The following is a 20227-nucleotide window of genomic DNA, read 5'->3' on the forward strand; positions in this document are numbered from 1 at the left end:
TTCTTTAAAGCTGAATAAATAATGATTTTTCTGTTCTTTAGTAGAACTAGCTCATGCATTAAATTCTAAAAACATATTTCTTACATAGCAGAAAGGACATATGTGTGAATTCCTGTGAGAAAACCTCAAATGATAATAACCCATTGTGCTATGGACAGTTTTAAAGTAAAAGCTTTTATTTTGAAGTTGTCCAGAACTAATTAGCTTTAGTGATGGTGTCGAACTCAGATGTAAATATCTGTTTGTTTTGTCTATTCTCTGTAAAATTGCCATTATGTGAAGCTGAGAACACACAACATATTTATTAGCATCTTTTAGGATGTGCTGAAAGGATTTAAAATTCTCTTTACATCTAGCATGTTTGTTTTGGTGAGAACTGATTCAACTGATCTTACATCAACTTAGTTTGAAATTTGAAGTAGTCAAAAACATGCTAGTTCTTTGGTTTACTTCAGGATATTTTTAAAAAGTATCAGAGATCTACAAGTGAAGAGATTGAAAAGTAACTCAACATGTAGTCTACCAGCAGTTGAAAAAGTATTCTTCACTTAACAAGTACAAATACCACAGTATGAAAACACTCCACTACAAATTTAAATATCTGTTGTCAATCTATTTAAAATTATCATAGCATGTCATACATAAGTATCAAAACAGTCATTGTGCAGTAAAAGGTTCCCTGTCAGAGTTCTAATATTACTGCTACAGATGTTGCATTTTCAAGCCACATATGTTTAAAGTTATGCTTGTTTTAACTACTTTCTACACTAATGGGTAGTTTCATCGACAGCAATGTATCATATTATATATGATCATCACATATTTGCAGAGCTGCTGCCCTTTGGGAACCATGTGTCTCTAAAAAATCTGCTCTTTGTGAGCTCAGAGAGACATCCCTGTTTTCAGCTTTCTGACATTTGTGCATTTTCCAACCAATCTCAGAGAGGTTTAAATAGTTTATTTAGCTAAAGGACTGGGAGAGTTTTCTCAGGACTGAAAAAACACACTTAATTCTTCAGTTACTGGCACTGGCAACGAATACTGTCAGGCAAATGTAGTGGAGTACATTATGGACCTCTGTGAAATAAGGATTAGCAGTCAAAAGTTGCAGAACATGGAAATACTCAAGTAAAATTAAAGTGCAGTGCCTATAAAAAGTATTTAACTTTACTAGAATTTTCCTCCCTTGTATTACTTTTTAACATTTAAGCATGGTCAATTTAATTTGGCTTTTTTTGACAAGAATGTACAAAAAAGACTCTTTCATGTCAAAATAAAAACAGATTTGTACAATGTCAATAAATTAAAAATATAAAATGTATAATACGTGATTGCATCAGTATATACCACCTTCAAGTCGGGGTTAGGGTTAAAGTGTGTGTGTATGTATGTATGTATATGTACACTACCGTTCAAAAGTTTGGGGTCACCAAGACAATTTCTTTACACTTTATTCATGTGCTAACATAATTGCACAAGGGTTTTCTAATCATCAATTCACCTTTCAACACCATTAGCTAACACAATGTAGCATTAGAACACAAGAGTGATGGTTGCTGGAAATGTTCCTCTGTACCCTTATGGAGATATTCCATTAAATATCAGCTGTTTCCAGCTAGAATATTCATTTACCACAATAACAAGGGCTAGACTGCATTTCTGATTAATTTATTATTATCTTTCAAAACTAAGGACATTTAAAAGTGACCCCAAACTACACACATAAACACACATTATGTTGGACCCTTAGCACCAGTAGACTCAAACCAGGAAAACAATGAGTTGGAGTTCCTAAACTAAGATTTGATATCATGTGTATGAGAAGTTAAGGAACCTGCAGGTTTCTGTATGAACCAGCTGAGAGTTCCACCAGTATTTGGACTCCCTGTGGTGAAAATGCTCACAGTCCCTCCCCTCCTGCACCGACCAACAAGGATTTGTTCGCCCAAGTCAACAAATTGCTGAAAAAATACAGTGAAATTAGGAATTAAATATGAATACTGTCCACTTTGCTGCTTCACATGTGATAACAGCATCCCCTGCTGGACATCAGCAGTGTTGTGGCACCATATTGAGATCGTTTTCGTTTAAATCACACACACGCATGCATGCATACAAACACACACATATATTTCACTCATTCAGTCTGATGAAGTGATGCCATTCTGTCATTCTGACAATTTTCTATTAATGTTTCTCCCTGTTTGATTCTGACATACCCACCACAGTGACGGAGACAGCAATACTCATGCAATATTTGTCATACATGCAAGATTGAACAATAAACCAAGTAATGAATGATACCGACAGTTGTGATTGAGCTTAGGACTCAACCAGAGAACAGCTGCTACGTAACAAATGATTGAACTGCAGCAACGAACCGTGACTCTGTGTGTAGGAGCTCACATGTCCGAGGTACGAAAAGTCCACAGTGTGACTTGCCGCTAGGTCGTGACCCAGACTTATCCTATCTCCATGTCAAGAATTTATAGGTAATCAATGAAGATGCTGCCACGGTTGCGTCACATGCATGAATACTGGCAGCTGACTCTCTTTGGCGATGCACACATAGATCCTGTTTGATGCTGCATATATTTAACAAAGTCAGAGTAAAAACTCCTTCAAATAACTGGAAACAACAACTTCAGGTCCTTCAGTAAAAAAAATAAATAAAAATCATGAATATTCATTATTGGTGAGTCTTACTAATCTGACTTGGTAAAGATTATTTTCAATGCAGTAAAATGTTTTTTTAATAAACATTTTAGTTTGCCACTAACAGATCTGACATTGCAAAGCGAACAACAAAGGTGGTTTGCTTCCTAGCTATCAGGAAATGTTCACGCCACATTAGCTAAAATTAATTACAAGTTCTTCTAATGTTTTAAAGAAAATATTTCATCTTCTGAACCAAAGCACGGTGTTAGTCCAGTTGCATTGTTACTCAATGTAAGCTCATTTTTTTGCACGGCAATAGAAAGTCCTGCACCTCCATGAAAACAGCACAACCAGTAGAGACAACTCAGAATGTCTTTTGTGCAGTATGGCATAGTTATAATGCAATAAATCACAAACTAACAAACAAAAGCCAAATCTCTTTATTTATTTTATAAAATAAAGAAGAAAAAAAACCCCAGAAAGGATTCAACATTTACAACATTCTTTGAAGAGCCTACATCTGTTACCAGTGTGTGAAAAGAAAAATTGTGGCTTTATACAATATAAATATATTACGAATTCAATTTTGTTGTTGCTTTCGTTCTTGTCTTCTCTCTGGTCTGTGGAAACACAGCCTCCTGAATTTTTGTCATGCCTGTTGATTGCAGCTGAGTCAATCATGGCTGTGTGATTGCACTGCAGAGTGTACATTTTTTTAGTGTCTTACAAACTGTAGTTAATGGAAATAAATGATTGTTCTTGCAATAATTTAAATGAGACATGTAAAATAAAGTGATTTCCATGATATGTCAAGCTGAGATTTTCTTAATTTTTTTTCCCCAGAATGCCACATGGCTCATTCAAGGACTGCCAGACAATTGACAATTCATTCTGTTTTTCTAGTCTGAATAGCATAATGTGGGTAAAAAAAGTGCCTTTCAATTCCACCAGCCTTTTTCTTTCAGTGTAGTGGGTTATACTGTTATTGAAGGATATTTATCATTTGAAAAAACATGTCCTTGTCAGATTCAAAGTTGACTGAGACACAACATTTGAACTGCAACATTCAGAAGATGTTTTGAGGATGTAGTCAGGAGCACAAATATATTCCATGACAACAAAAGAATTACATTCTCAAAGCAACATTCAAAAAATGTTTTTACATTTTAATAAGATCTCTGATGACTTGAATAAAATGTTCCTGTAAATTGATATCTTAGCAAAAATAGAAGCTTTTCTGTGCAATATTCTGCAAATTTTTTTTAACTCAAATGAGGCAACACGTTACAGAATATTTTTTTCATAAAACATTCTGACGTTACACAACGTTATTTTGTAACAAAAGAAGGACAGTGCAACAGTGTGACAATGTTTTAAGAATGCAAGGGCACAATGGCCTGACAGTGTTATCACTAAATCTTCTCAGAATGTCTGGAACATTCTGGGAAGAGAAAAAAACAAAACTTTCTGTTTCAAACTAGGAAAATGTTGACATGGTATTTAAAGTTTTTCTACCTCTTCAATTCGGCCACATTTGGGATGTTGTCAGAGTTGTCCCATTATGCTACATGATGATGAAAGAAGAACATTCTCAAACCAACATTCAAAAAAAGTTTTTGAGGCATCACAGAATGTTTGTTAGAAAATGTTCCTGCAATGTTATATATTAACAAAGGCAGAACATTTTTCCTGCATTGTTCTCAGAACGTTTTGGGAATGTTGCTGAGGTAGCACATTCTAGAACTTTCTTTCATAAGACATCTCTCACAGTGTTACAAGAAAACAAAGGGAGAGCATTCTCAGTGCAACATTCTGAAAATGTTTTAAGAAGAACATCTTTAGAATGTGTTTCGAGAATGTTCTGGGAACTGAGAACGAAAAACTTAAAAACAAGAAAAGCACTCGGAGACAATGTACTCCACCAAGGCCACTCAGTCGTTGTCAGATGAAATGTTTAAAAAATTTGTGGTCCTCAGTGGTCGATTTGTCGTAGGATCACAATCGTGATCGTCAGCAGGCAGCTGATGTAGTGTTCACTTGCAGTCATAGTTACAGTGACGCTGTGCCGCCTATCTTGCAATGGTACAGAAATCTTCAACAAATCAGTGGATCCAGACTATAAGCTGCATCACTGCCAAAGTCTAATCAGTTGCTATTTGTGTCATTTCTGACATTCTCTGAAAATTTCATCCAAATCCATTAGTCCGTTTTTGAGTAATGTTGCTAACAGACAGACAGACAGACAAACCAATGCCGATCATCACAAAACTCTGCCACGTTGCTTGGCCGAGTAATAACAATTTTTTTGTTGTAATGCGTGAAAGTGTGAGAATTTTGGGCCGACACCCCCCCAATATGGGGTGAAAAGGCCCCTATGGATATCAGTGATTTTCAGAGCTCTAAATTAATAAATATTGTGCACCAACATCTAATACACTAACATAATAGCTAACCAGCAGTTTAAAAAAGGATAATTTTCTGTGTAAAAGGCTAACTATGATTTTGTGTTAAACCAATACCCTTATGCTATAATAGCTTGCTGTAGCACTAGCTAGTTAGCTTGAATTCTAAGCTAGTTTTGGCTAAGCATTGCTGGCGACTGGTAATTTGACACTATTTTAGATTTTTATGTCAAGAATTTATCTATGGTTATAATAGTTTAACAGTAAAAAATATAATTTTTGTCCTAGGCTCATTATTTTCTAAACTAGTAAGTTAAAAAAATGTTAAAAATTGTGGTGTGTCTGGTTTAATTAGCTTTTAAACTTGTTCATTTAAACATAATTATTGAATTCATAATATACCAAATGTATTAACTGTGTAAAATAGATATTCTTAAGATAGACGTCTTTACCCCACATGTTGTGATCTTTAAGTGAAAACAGCTCTTGAAGGTGTTTGTAACGGATGTCCTTGAACCCCTCATGCTTCGTGTTTCACCTTGACTATTCTCGATTTCATTTTTGGGCTGTTCGTGTCTACTGGCTTTACTTTTTGAATCCTGAGCTGAAGTTCATTACTATCTGCAGCTTTGTCGGTGGTGCCTGGCTGCGGAGGGTGAGCAGCTCCGTCCGGCCGGCAGCAGCTCCGCACCGCTCGGCGGCAGTAAACGCAGCGTTTCTTACGAGCGCCGACGACCAAAAGCGAAGCCGAAGAAGGGGGCCGACAGCAGGCTGTGAACACTGCGGTACATGCGACCGTACAACCGCTCTCAGCCTGTGTTCGCTTTTCCCCAACACCAGCGACGACACGGAGGAAAACAGACCTCTGTGTTTTCATTTTCAAGTGGCGGAGAAGATTTCAGCGTCTCCGGACACCACGACTTTCCGTCCCGGCCAAACGTGAGTAGCCTTTTCTGTGTCATTTTGGGGCTGCGGTGGCTGAAACATGCTAATGTGATTTGGGTTCCGGTTGTGTTTATATAATATTAGGCTGGTAATCCTCCGGAGCAGCGGCAGACGTCAGGACTCACCGGTTAAAAAAAAAAAAAAAATGACATGAATGGTTCACCAAAATGTGTCCGTCTGTTTGTGTGAAGGCTGTCAAACGGGCTCGCTTGTGTGGGATTTATGGCTGTTATGGTACCCCAGCTTTACCCGGTCAGCGGTGCCTGTGAAGGTCTAGTCAGGAGACCGCATCATGTACAATTAACGGCGGCACCGTGATATTAAAGCTATGCTAGCACACTGAGGTGTTATGCTGGTGTGCGCTCAAATCTGCGCTCGTCCTTGCACGCATGTTTGCAGTGGTAGGCGAGGAGCGAGAAAAACATGTCATGTAGGCTACAGACAGCACAGTGCGATGTAAAAGTGCCTCTCTACACGCTGCTGTCTTGTACAAGTAATTTATGTATAACGCTGTAATACCTGTATAATTCAAAAGTCCCACTGTTATTTACCTTCAAAGACAGCAAAACTAGCAGAACGTTAATAACACGAACTGCACATTGCTATGATTCTGCATACACTTTGTCCAAGTGATGCATTAGGAGTGTGAATTTTTTTGAATGGCAGTGCTGCATGTCTGTCTCGTGTGTGAAAGCAATCAGAGCAACTTTTCAGTCTTTTTTCTCAGTGCACGTCTTCCTCGGGTTTTTTTTTATCGAACTGCTTCTTTCATCCTGACCCATTGCTCACCTCATAGGCAGAGGAAGCCACCGGTTTTATTGAAGGGGCGGTTGTCCAGCTGAAATTCTCCAAGCAGTTGTGTGTGACAGCTCCACACAGTCCTTATTTCTTGTTGATTAAAGCCAGATGGATAATTAAACGATTACCATTTATAGAATTTATTGGGTTATAATTATTGCACGCTGCCAGTATAAACCATTATTCTGGTTTTTACTGTTAAAAGAACTTAAAGTCTATTTCCTACTTTTGAAAAAAAAAAAAAAAGGTAGTAGTAGGTTCTGAATTATTCACTTTTGGCCTGAAGGCAGATGCATGATGGAAAGTTTAAGTAAAATCCATTTGAACTGATATCAAAAACAGGACAGAGTTACTGCATGGTTTTGGTGTGTGTGTATGTTTTTCATGTCACCGCTGCCCTAAACAAAGACAGCTTAAGTGAGTGTCTGGTTTGTGGTCATATTCATTCATATATGAGGAACATACCAGCGACAGTGCAAACATTTATCTTGAGCCAAGTGGTTTTGCCCTTTAAAGGTAGCCCATTCCCAAAGGTATATTAGCAGTGGTTTTCAAGATTTGGCTTACATGACTCACATTTTCCTTGAAACAATGCAGCACAGGTTGGATTTTTTTTCACATAGCAGCATTGCAGGAGAAGCCTTTTGCTGACAAACACTTGTTTTTGTTTAAAGAAATTATGTGGAATCTATTTGCAGCTGTGTGGGGAAAGGCAATTTTGCTGATTTGCTGAGTTAAAAGGAGCAATTGAGGTTTTTGCAAAATCCGACTGCAGCAGTCAGCTAAAAGAGAGCACTTGCAGGGCAACCTTAGCAAATACTGATCAAAGCTGTGTTGAGGGGCCGACTACATGAGGCCTTACTCTACATTTCGTAAATCTGCTGCAGTACTGCTCCACTTGCTGAGGTGACAAGTTTAAAGAGGAGGGGGGAAAAAAAAAGCTTAGACCAGGTACTGAGGCTGCTGTACCAAACTGACCACGTGGCTGAGTGCGTGCGAGTGTATGTGAGCAAAGTTCTGCTGCATTGTGCCCTCTTTGGAAAGCTGCATGCAGCTGAGATGCTGCGCTGGTTCTGTGTAAGTGGGCCCATGCAGCAGCAGAAAAGAGGCTGCTGCTACTTGTGCTAATAAATCGTCACTGTCTGTGAGCATACTCTCCTTTCTTTCTTCTGTAATGCAAACCCAGAGGCAGCAGAGAGGGTACCCATCACCTTCACGCAGCCCCATGTGGACATAGCAACCTCTGTCATCGATCCATATGTTCCCTGCCCTGTGGACATTGTTGTATGAGCCCTGATGAACGTACCATTGCTCATCGTGGGGATATCGCACTATAAAAACACACTGCATTTCCTCAGGATTCACGGCCTCATGGGTGCTGATGAGGATACACATTTGAAGAAAACCACAAGGGCTCAGTATCGGTTGAGAAAAGCTGCCGCATGTTACTCTGCTTCTCATATTCTAGTTCACCTTCAGCAATTCTAATCCTACATAAAATACACGATAGATGACTTAAACATGAGCTCTAAAACTGATAACGAACGCTCAGAGAAACATGTTGTGTAAGTTAGCGCTGCCTTCTATAAACTACTTTGGTGTTTTATAAAAAGCCACACTCCAGTGAATTTTGGTTTTTGCAGTACAAATAAACCTGCCAAACACCAAATCTGGGCAAATCGTCCTCATAGCGAGAGGAGCACCTGCTAGACTGGCTAGTAATTGTTTGCAAGCAAAATATTTGAATGCATTGGCTGGATGAAACTGAATCCCTGTGGATGTCTTCCTGAATAAATTTAATTTTGCCAGGTGGAGAGTGTTAGCACTGCAAAAGCACATCAGTCTTGTTGTAGGATTGGTCTGACAAAGTTAAGTTAACCTGACTTATCTTACTTTAGGGTGATTATACAATGTGCCACGAACAATTTTATAAATACTAGTGTAAACGAAAAGAGGCTGCCTGTCTGCAGGGAGATAAATGGTTCTCCAGATAACAGTGTTCTAATTACAAGGGGGGGATTTCCTCAAAGTGCGATTGAACATTGTTTCAGATATTTTTAGTCTAAAAGTATTTTGAGCTGTGTGAAACGAATACGTCCCTTAATGGGGGGGACTGCTCTTAACTTCCCTGCTACTCCTTATCAGGCTTTTACTACTATTCATCCTTTGTCCTGTGCACTTTTCCTGAAACACACCAGGCATCCTGTTTTCTTCTGTCTCACTTGGTTATTGATTGAAGTAAACAGCAGCTAGTATTTCTTTTCAGAATCAGAAAAAAAACGTTATTAGTCACCACAGGATAACATTTGCCTTGTAACAGTTGCTTCAGATTGTGGACAAAACATCTTGAACAAAAAGAGGAGGAATTGTATAGCTGGATGGGCACAGGAAGGAAGGACCTCTTGTGATGTTCAGTGGAGCATTTAGTAATCCTTAGTCTCTGGCCAGACGTATTCTACTGGATAACCAGAACACTGTGCAGATGGTGGGAGATGTTATTGATGATGGATGAAGTTTTGACAAACTCCACTTTTCTGCGACTGGAGGCCATAACTTTCCTGGTTTTGCTTCACCAAGTCAGTCTTTCCCTGGCTCTTTTGTTTTGAGTTTCCCAATACCAACTATACGAACTCTTCTTCTGACATGAGTTGAGAATAAAGACGCCTTAAGCTGTAAATGGAAGGCTTGACAGTGCGAGCCAACCGTACACTTGTAAAGGTCGAGGTTCTAGTGCGAAGATCTGCTGGGTCTGTTGTGGAGGAGGCACAGAGCAGTCACAGACTTGTTAAAACCATCCAAATCCAATAGAACAGGCAGTGTGTTTGCTCAGACAGCCAGAAAAGTCATTTGAACAAATACTTAGTTTGAACCAGTTTTTCAGAAGTCTAATCTGGAAATAAAAATGGAATTGAGTACACTAAAAGGGGGGTACATACAGGAAGAGAGCAGCACCAATGTGTTGACCAGAGACCATGGGATGTCAAAGAAATTAGGCTAGCAGTTTGCCACATGAAGTGATGGGGGATTACAGAGTTAAGTTAATTTAAACTTTAGGTGATGCAGGTGTGGTGACTAGCACTGGGAGCAAAGGATACCACTGATTAATACGTGACGATGTCCCAGAGTTCCTTCAAATGTTAACCACACGGAAACAACGTCCACTGCTTTGGTTACTGCCACTATAACCACATCCAAACGGAAGAGCAGCTCGTCATTGTTCTCTCTTCAGTTAATGATACGACTACACCCGCAACAAATGTCACTGTTATGTATGAATTAAAAGCAGCTAAATATGATTGACTCATTGCTCAGGGCTGAAGAATAACAGGTATAACAGGTTAAAACTGAACTGTTGAAGCTCTACAGTTTGTACTGCAACAAATGTACAAGATGTACATGTGCAGGAGACAGTCTGGGTAATAACTTGCTAACAGAAACCCATTTGATACACTTGACCGATAAACCTGAGATTACAATAATTTGCATCCAGTAATTACTAGATAGGAGTTCAGATTTCTCGTTGTGTCTCAGCTTATTAAATTTATCTGTGCACGTTTATCACGTCTGAGTTGTTTGCACGCAACAATACGTTTAGTTAAGACTACTTTTAGATATGTAGCTAAGACAGGGAAACTGAGGTGATATCGGATGCATTTTATAGCTGCTCGTACTGAACGCTCTCTGTCATGTTCACGGCTGACTGGTAAGCTGACTCCACTCTGACAGCTGGCGTACCTGGCTTTCTGGGCGCAGCCACATCATCTCTCGGTGTCTGCCCCACACACATGCACAGGGCGCTCGCTATTTCTCTTATCTGATGGCTTCTCTGCTATTTTCTGGTAGCAGCTCCATTTAGATTTGGTTTGGTCCCAACATGACAAACATGACATCTCTTTCCTGTTCTTCCTCAAATTCACCCATGCAGTAAGACTAGACATGAATAATTCCTGCATAGGACAACCCTGACCCCTCCCACTGCAGCGGCATTTATTGTAAACTTGTGTGTCCAGCCATCCCACTGTATTTGAAATGAACTTCTTGATTCACCGCCAAAATCATGAATAGCTTTTCTGTGTCACATAGGCATTGGTTTCAGTACATTTCATTGAGGTAATAAGGTACTTTGCTGGATACAAAATGCAAAATAATTTTAATATATTGATGAACACTTAATCAAATCAAGTACAGCTCAACAAATCTTGGTGTCAAAATTCTCCTGAATGTATTTACTATTTAAAAAATATAACAGTAATATAGATCAACGATAAAGTTACATTTATTTTTTTAAAATTTTCAACGCTTAATCATTTTAATTATAAATCTTATCATCAGACTTCTCGCTCTCTACCGGCAAGTGATAGTTATCTGTATTCTGTGAAGACCTGACACTAGCATTCCTCTGATTGGCTTGTGGTTTTTGCCGGTTTAGGGTCAGATTAAAATGTCAGGGTCAGAGCCAGAGGCAGGGTGGGTAGAGTCTTTCCAGAATATGGGTGGGAAAAATAACAGCCTGTGTGTCAGTCTTCATTTACACATGTTGGACCGTAGCGTGCCTGCCTGAATCACATAGCATTCATTTGACGAGAGAGAATAAACAACTCTAGAAAGTTTCAGTCTGCTCTGATAAAATAAAGCTGAATTACACCATTTGTCACATTATTTGATAGCCACACCTTGTGTATCCTAAATTGCAGCCGCTGCGATTTGCTAATTGCTTTGTTTCAAACTGAGATTTTGATTTGAAATCGATCAATTGCTGGATAACCTTCCAAGATTAGTCGCTAAATGGAAAACGTAGCGGCATTTTGTGGGTGTTCATTTTGGACTCTGCATTTATGTGTCTCCCGTATTTGTGCACTAAAGCAGGGCAGAAAATAAATTACAGCATCATTTCTCATTGATCATACTTTGGTTACTGTTCTTTTATGTGATTTCTGCAGTGGCAATGATGTCTGTGATTAATTGAGAGGCTTAATAAAGCGTTTTGTTCTACTCACCTTGACAATTAGAGTATGAATACAGAGTGTGTATCATGCAGTCTATGTCTATGTCACATTTTGCCACACAATAATGAGGCCACAGATGACCTTGCGGTTTGACTGCAACTGTCAGAAATGCTGTTGTACCTTGCCCAGGTCAAATTAGAATTGAAATTGATTTTTGGCTTAATTTTACATGAGTGGCCAGTCAATCAATTACTCACCCTGTGTGGTACTTCTGATATATAATGTTTGCTCAGGGCTACTGTTACTAACTACAAGCTCACAGTTTCAAAGAGACTCCTGGAGAGGCATGAAGTGGGTGATATTTAGTATTCATCTATACATCTTCACTTTAAAGTCAATCGTTCATACTTGTGTGCACAGCGCATGAAGATGTATATTATGACGTTTTTTGCATTATTGTTAGACAGGCAGTTGTAGCGGCCTTTCATTAATTTCAATTACAAACTGGAAAGTACCACTGGAAATTAAATGGTCAGAAGTATAAATTTATTTATGGTGTCTTGCACAGATATAATGATGGTTTGAACAAAGCTATCTGTAAGGCTTTGTGCTCCCATCGTACTGTAGAATTGTTAGCTTCAGGTTAATTTAGGACAAGATTTTGTTTTTCCATAATAGTGCTAAGTCAATGGCATAGTTTTGGAATAAATAGCAAAAGCCTTTCTGAGGCTTCACTATACGTTTTAGTTGCAAAAACGCTGGAGTTCATTTTCTGCCACGCCGTTTGTCCATGCAAAATGTACTAAAGCAGCGTATTCCTTCCTCTAACTTCCCCTTGACCTGCAAGGCATACCACGTTAAGTGCACTTTGCATTTCCGAAAAAAAAAACAAAAAATGCTTCATGCGCAGATGTGTTCACCCGTTCCACCTTATAGTCTCAAGCGCTCTCAGCATTTTGTGGATCACATGGGAATTGGGGTCAGAGCATGGTCTCTCAGAACTGCCTCTTAAGACACGCTCTCCGACTGCATCAGGCAGAAAATGTGTTTACAGTCATTTTGAGCGAAAATCCCACCGTCATCGAGTGAGGTACATGAGTTCATTTAAAAATGGGAATAACTGTACACATTTTGAGATGATCTCTCCATTGAGACAGTGACGGTGCTGCATAACATTGAAAAAATGTAAAGATAGATAGATAGATAGATAGATAGATAGATAGATAGATAGATAGATAGATAGATAGATAGATAGATAGATAGATAGATAGATAGATAGATAGATAGATAGATACTTTATTAATCCAGAGGGAAATTCAAGTGAAAAAAGTGCCACAAACAGGTAAGTCACGAATAAAAAGAGTGTGAGAGAGAAGTACAAACCCAACCCCTGACCTCCACACAGCTGGCCAGTCACAGTGTAAAGAGAATGTCGATGATGATGTGGATAATGAGCAACATCATCACTCTTGTCTGATGTCAGATGTCTTTATGTCACAATCCACTGTGGAGTTACATCAAACCACCAAACTATGCCAAGTAAGCACAAACTTTGTGCCAAGGTAATTTAGAGTTTTCAACATAAGAAACACAAGTCTAAACAGGGGATTTGTGTGTATCAGATTCTCTAGCTCAGCGATAAGCACATTTCAACAAATGACAACAGGCTGTTTTTTTTTTTGTTTCATGTGAGTGATGGTGGTGTGGGGTAGGGGTTTGTGCAAATAAAGCCGCATGATCCTGGCTTGCATGACGGAGACATTCTGTGCTACCCTGAGGGGTGCCACATCAATGCCGCTCCATCAACCCATCACAAAATTCGGTCGAAAGCTGTAGTTTGCAGCCATTATTCGTGTAGCATATATTAAGATTGCAACACACTTGTGAATGCATAATTTACAATGCTGTTTACTTTTGGCAAAGCAGTAACCTTTAAAGGTGAGGTGTTAGGGTATGTACTGTTGTGAGTGTGCACGGACAGCTTCCAGGTGAACTTCAGGACAGTCTGCACCTTTTGTAAAGGAATTTTGTAACCTCTTTTTGCATTCACTGAAGATGAGTTCTCAGTGAAAATAGAAGAAAGGGCTAATGCACATGCCAGACATGGTTAGCATCAGAGCGTGAATGTGACATTACAGTCAATGCCGTACACACATGCATATTAGCACTACAAAGGGCAGGACAAGGCCTCTGTGCAGCCACCAGGGCTGTGGCTGGTCATAGTAGACTGGACCACTCACTGCAAGAAATGCTGCACAGGCTCACATACAGATTATCAACAGATATCAGCTACAGTCATCGGTTTTTGTTCTTGGACAACGTATGTAACCATGTTTTATGTCATTTTTCTTTAAATGCCTAAAGGAAATAGTCAATTCCACTGAAAAGAAATGCAGGTTTACAGGCTGATGTGTTGATGTAGAAATAATGAGCATATAGCAAAGCATATTTACAGATATAATATTTGCATCTTGATAAAAGTGTTCCTGCAGGGTTGAGCATCATGTGTGTCCTGCTTGTGACACCATGTTGTTTGGGTGTGTGACTGATTTACCATTACCATTTTGGTTGTTTAGTTGGAGTCTTGCACTGAATGCTGCCATGAAACAGCATTGAAATGAGGTGATGTGAATGAATACAGCTAAATATAGCAAGAGTATCTTATGCAATAGTATCATGAAAAACAAAAAAGTGTTTGGCTTGTGGATGGGTCAGAATTTATTTATGCACTTTAACCTTTGCTGCTGCTTGTGTCTGGCTGAATATTTATGCCTTCTCTTAGCTGTACATCACATTTAAATGGTTTCACTCATTCGTAGGCTTCTTACTTCAGCTATAACTGTGGCGCTACATAGCTGCTCCAGCAGAGTAGGGGATAGTGCGTGCAGTGGTGTAATGTATTTTAATGGTATTACTTAATGAAGAAGTGAAGCATAGTAATTATAGTGAAGGTTTGTATTGGTAAATGATAGCTCCTAGAAGCTTTTGTCACTGGTCATTGACATTTTAGTGGTTACATCTTTTGGAAGATGACAGTTACATTTTTAAAATTAGTTTACTTCTAAGGTCATCAGGGAAAACGATTTGAAGTCTAATTCTTCATTATCCATGGCATCGTGGGTCATCAGTTTTCATGAAGTCAGTGTTAGCCAACTTTGTGTTTTAGTGGATATTTGCTAAACTGTAGGATTACCCCAAATACAATTTTTGAGCTTCAAAGCTTTGGTGAGAATTATAGCATGACCAAGAGAGACAATGGATGCATCTACCTACAATAACATGGTTGATAAATTACTATTATAACCCTTAATTTTGCTCCCTTGTGGACGTACACATGCACAGATGTTGACACACTGATGCACAGTTGTTGTCCGGTTTTAAGGTCTTCTGCTCAATTTGTTGTAGATTTCTGACATCGTCGTTCTGAATTATAGACTGCATGAAGATGGCTGCTTTTTGACATTTTGCTAACATAGTTGTAACTTGTCAGCCTGTGATGGTAATGTTACATAGCAACTAAGATTTAATGTTCTTATCTGAGAATAACTAGCAACGATTAATGCAAAATGAACAATGTTGGATTACCGTTTCTTATTTCATGGGTTGTTTGGAATTTCTGTGGTGATGCATAGATAAATATAAAAGAAACCCCAAACATTCAAGTAATGATTTGGAGGCTGATTACCATGGCATTGAATAGGGCATTTAAGAATTCTGGTCATTTCTGCTTGAGTGTTGCCAAGATCATTGTGAACCTCAAACCCAAGTTTTTTTTGAACTCACAAGAAACAAAAAAAAAATGTCTGCAAATATACATTGATAGTTTTGATAAATGAAAATGAAATAAAAGGGTTGCCATGTGTGAAACTTAATGGTTGAGTGAAAGTGAAATGATTATTCTGACCTTGAAAAAGAGCAGCTCAATGTAGATTTTAGAGCCACAGCGAGTTAGTCAATTAGTCCGCTGACAGATAATTAATCTGCAACTATTGATTGTCAATGTGTTCTAGTTTTCCTGGTTTCAGCCCCTTTGTTATATGACATTTATTGAATGCTTGGGGATTTGGACAAATTGAAGACGTGAATGGTATTATTTTGTTGCGTAAAAAAATTAATAAAATAAAAAATATTTATTTATTTATTTTTATATATATATATATATATATATATATATATATATATATATATATATATATATATATATATATATATATATATATGTACACATATACACCGAGTTACTATATGAATTGAAATAAATATCCTTTGGTAGGTTCACAAAGAACTGACCTTTCCTTGGATAGTACTTTATACTTTGTCCATTCACACCGCATACCATGTACCTTGTTTTCTTTGTAGAAGTAGGTTACCTTTTTACTCAGTCTGTTTAATATTAAGTTCAAATGGCATTTTTGAAAAGTGTTTAGAGCTGATACTCCTGCTCTCCACCTTTCTCAGATGCTTACACTCTCGACAGAAATGTACCTGTCATTGCCTTTATGTGAGCTTTCAGTAGGTCTCCAGTGTACTGGAGAAAAGCCATATTGCCTCAGGGTATGGCTATAGTGGGCAGCTATGTGTGTGTGTGTGAGTGCAGCCACTGTGCGCTATCCTGAGCAGGCTTCGTGAGCATATGCACAGGAACAGGCATTCACACAAAGGTTCACGTCATAGCAGTTCACTGTGTGTATCACCCCCGAAAACATGGATTGTGTCATGATGTGGCTGTATTCACAGTGGATTAGGCTAAGCCCATCAATAATGCAGGCCACATGGAGTAGCTGTGAAAACACTTTTTTCTTGTTTTATAAGCTTTAGTCTGCTTCTTGGCCTTCAATAGAAGGTACAGTCAGACGGTAAATCCTCCGCTCACGAAAGATGTGTTAAACTTTTGAATGTCTAGCAGAGTGTGCAGCTGGATGGATTAATGAATGAAGTACCCCTCTCTGTCCTGTTCGTATTCATCAACCGTCTCCTTTTCTGTCGTCTTCCATATTCTATGGTGCTCTGCAGAGCCCTTGGTGATATGTCTATATATAGAACGAAAAGGAGGAGCAAGATTAAGAAAAATAGAGTGCCTTTTAGTGTGCTGTCCTGAGGAGCTCGCTTCAGTGCTCCTGTTTGAAAGGGTTAATGATGCACACATATAGGCAGCAGATTTTTTTGTGTGTGTGCCGGACTGACTCGGGGTGAAGAGGGTGACCCCTCTGCAGTCTGAGACAGACTTCCTCAATTAACCACAACACCTTCTGGCTAAATGCCCTTTGTGAAAGGACAGCCTTTCCAGCACCTTCGTTACTATGGCAATGTAGTTTCAGTACTGAGCAAAAAGTGTTTTGTTACATGGGATTTTGTGGTATTTTTTCCCTGTTATGACTAGTGGAAGACTCAGTCAAAACTCCATTAAAGTCCCATACCCCACATGGAAATTACCTGCGTGTTTTTCATCAGCTACTGTTGATTTTTTTTTCTTTTAAATTTTGCGTCAAACGCAGGTAGTTAATAATGTGCTCATTTGGAAGTAAAACTCATGGCTAATTACTAATGTAGATCGTAAGCCCGATAGCCTGACATGATACCGATTGCACCAGAGGCTAGAGCTGAAAAACACACTGTTTAATTCATTCCTTACACTTTTAGTCATATACTCAAGGCTTTGGAAATGCAATTAAAAAGACCTTCCCCAGCCTCATGCATTCTGCTTTCACATGTGAATACAATCTACAGGAAAACTTGTCAGGTCTGTCGTGCCTGGTTACATTTGCCAAACTATGATTAAACAATGCTGTTAGAGGGAGGGGTTTAGCCAGAAAACAGTTAATTAATGGCTGTGTCAGTTCTTGAAATCTGCTAGCCATGCTGATGAGTGCCTAAGACAGGTAGTGTCTCTGGTCAGACGGTGGTAGAACTGATAGAGATGCTACAGTGAGGCTAAACATGGTTCAGAGGAATGGGGGTGGGGGGTTGCTGGGAGCAGAGCGTAGCAGGTGCTGCCACTCCATGGGGGCATATTTGTGTACTCTGCTCACTCAGTGGGAACATTTTAATTTGATCCTTTTGTTTCTATAAAACAGGTCAGGATTTGCTCTACCCCATGGCAATTTGTGTCAGTGCTTGTACAGAAACTGTTGTAGTGATGCACGAGCAGTGTGTTGTCAGAAACAGCCATCAAAACTCAGGCTCAGTTTTCAGAATTTCTTAATAAGGTGCTTTGCATAATTGGTTTGGTCACATAGGAGGCATTTAGGTTTTTATTTAGACTCCATTTGCACTACATCACACAGTTTGAGGCAATAGCATCCAGTAGTTGGAGTTTTCTTACCTGGTAACACTCAAGAAGTAACACCATGCCACACAGAAGACTTCCTTTGGTGACCATGATATGAATCTAAAGTGTATTCTTTATTCCCATAGTAATCAAACAAGCATTTCAATTGGTGGAATTGTTTCTGCATGCATCCTGTGTTTCCCACTGATAATGACAGCATTGTTATTTTTTTTTTCCAGAGATGGAAAATCCACATATGTCAAAGTGGAATGTTCTGTTTTCTTTACATGCCTAGAGTTGCAGGTCATGTGCCCCCCAGCTAAGTCCTTCCAACAAATTATTACATTTTATTACCCAGTACCACAGCATGTATTCATTTTAAATGAAAATGAAATCTAAAGTTTGGATCCCAGTAATTGCATGCAGATTGATTGCATGACTCTGGACACATTTGCACAGTCATGTTGGATGAGGTCTGTTTTCCTTTTAGAAATGTTTTTGGAAATTTGGTTATGTGCACAGTTCTGTAGCGATTTCCTGCCAGTGACAGCCACAGTGAGAGGTTTCCCTCTAATTAATAGACCAAACCAGTGGGTATAGATGTTCTCAGACAATCAGTATGATAAGAGCTGATACTGATGATTGGTTCTAAAGTCTTTATAAATCAGCACAGTCTCTACTGATTACGGATTTAGAATTTGCTTTGAAGAATCCAAACTGAATGTTTTAAGGACCTAGCCAAAGCCTCTTCTTAGCATGTAGAGTTTTACTCATGTTATTTGCAAAGTTTAACTCCAATATATTAATGTCTCTTCATACAAATAGTAGCTGTCCCACATTGGACAATGAAGAACTTGCAGTTTTCCTACCTGCAGAGTTCCCCTATGATCAATAGGCTCATGATTCTCATTGTTATATTCTCATTTTTGATTAATCCCTCACTCATTTTCTCAATCAACCAATAAGTTGTTTGGTCTCCTTGGTTTCCAGTGGCACAATATGGTGTCCTCAAATGTGCTGTTTTGTCCACAACCCAAATATATTAAGTTTACTGTAACAGAGGAGTAAAGAAAACAGAAAATATTCAAATTTAAAGAGCTGAAATCGTTCTAAGGAAGTCAGCATTTTGTGGTTACTTTCGTCCAATTTGAAATAATATAAGTTGAGATTTGATATTTGCATTCTAACATGTCAACAACAACGAAGTCTCAATGCAAAATTTGCAAAGATTCCTATCTCTATTCATTTGGTTTGGTTGATTTTCTTTGTTCACACATCTGCTGTGTAAGGTTTGCAGATTGTGTGTCCTTGTCTGCATGAGATGGCTTTGTTTTTACAGGTTTTGTCAGTTTTGGGTTTGCTGTGCTGTAAGACCACCACTCTGCCTCGCTGTCATTCATTCGGTGCGTGTGTGTGTAATTTGCAAAAGCAGCATTCACCCTGCTTGACAGTTTAACACTCACATCTTCTGTGAACGTATCCACATAGCTGCTTGTTCCTTTTTGATGAAATTTGCTATTTTATTGCACGAAAAATATGCAATACTTGGGATACGTGTAGCTCCATCTGGGCAGACACATTGTACTTTAAACAGAAGCCTCATGTTTGTATAGAATCTATTCTTGGGTGCTGAAATGTGGCTGTTTAATTGAGCCACAGTAACTTAACCTTGTCCGAGTGAGCTGAAAGGGTAACTGCAAATTCATGCAATGCCACAGCTCTCCCTCCAGGGATATTTAAAAATGCATCATAGGAGTGAGGAGCATTAACTGCAGGAGGTGTGGCCTTGCAGCTGTGTAGTGTGTCAGGGGACATGGGGGAGACTGACTGACCATCGCTCAGTGTAGCGTGGACAGCAGTGTGGACCTGCTAGTGTCAGACTCTCTGTGTCTATGCTGGAAAGACAAGGAGTCCCATGGAGCTCTCACAGTCACTGGAAGGATTTATGGCTCTTTGTGAAAGCCATTGTGTGAGTACCTCGGTTGTACCTGTGCTAGCAGCTGCACTGTGAGAGGCTCTCCGGTGTGTCTGTAAGTACATATCCATAGTCTGACTGTTCTTTGCATTACTGTCTGTCAGCCCTAAATTGTTATCCTCTGAATATAGTACAGTTATCAGCAGGTCCATGCGTCTGGTTAAGTGACACTGCAGAAGAATATTTACAATTTAGGCAGAACACTGTTTTGCTGCAAGCATTTTTCAGTCATTGC

At 39.0% G+C, this 20227-nt stretch overlaps 1 protein-coding gene across 1 annotated transcript in view; it reads left to right on the forward strand.

The window, feature by feature from the left end:
* Positions 1–5758: 5758 nt before the first annotated feature.
* Positions 5759–20227, forward strand: part of adarb1b (adenosine deaminase RNA specific B1b) — a 131093-nt gene continuing 116624 nt past the window's right edge. Inside the window, exon 1 of the mRNA XM_023268217.3 lies at positions 5759–5999. The gene's annotated coding sequence lies outside the window, so the exon portion shown is untranslated. The remainder of the gene's footprint in view (positions 6000–20227) is intronic.

This window comes from Amphiprion ocellaris, chromosome 11 (genome assembly GCF_022539595.1).
Source record: "Amphiprion ocellaris isolate individual 3 ecotype Okinawa chromosome 11, ASM2253959v1, whole genome shotgun sequence".
NCBI classification, from domain to species: domain Eukaryota; kingdom Metazoa; phylum Chordata; class Actinopteri; family Pomacentridae; genus Amphiprion; species Amphiprion ocellaris.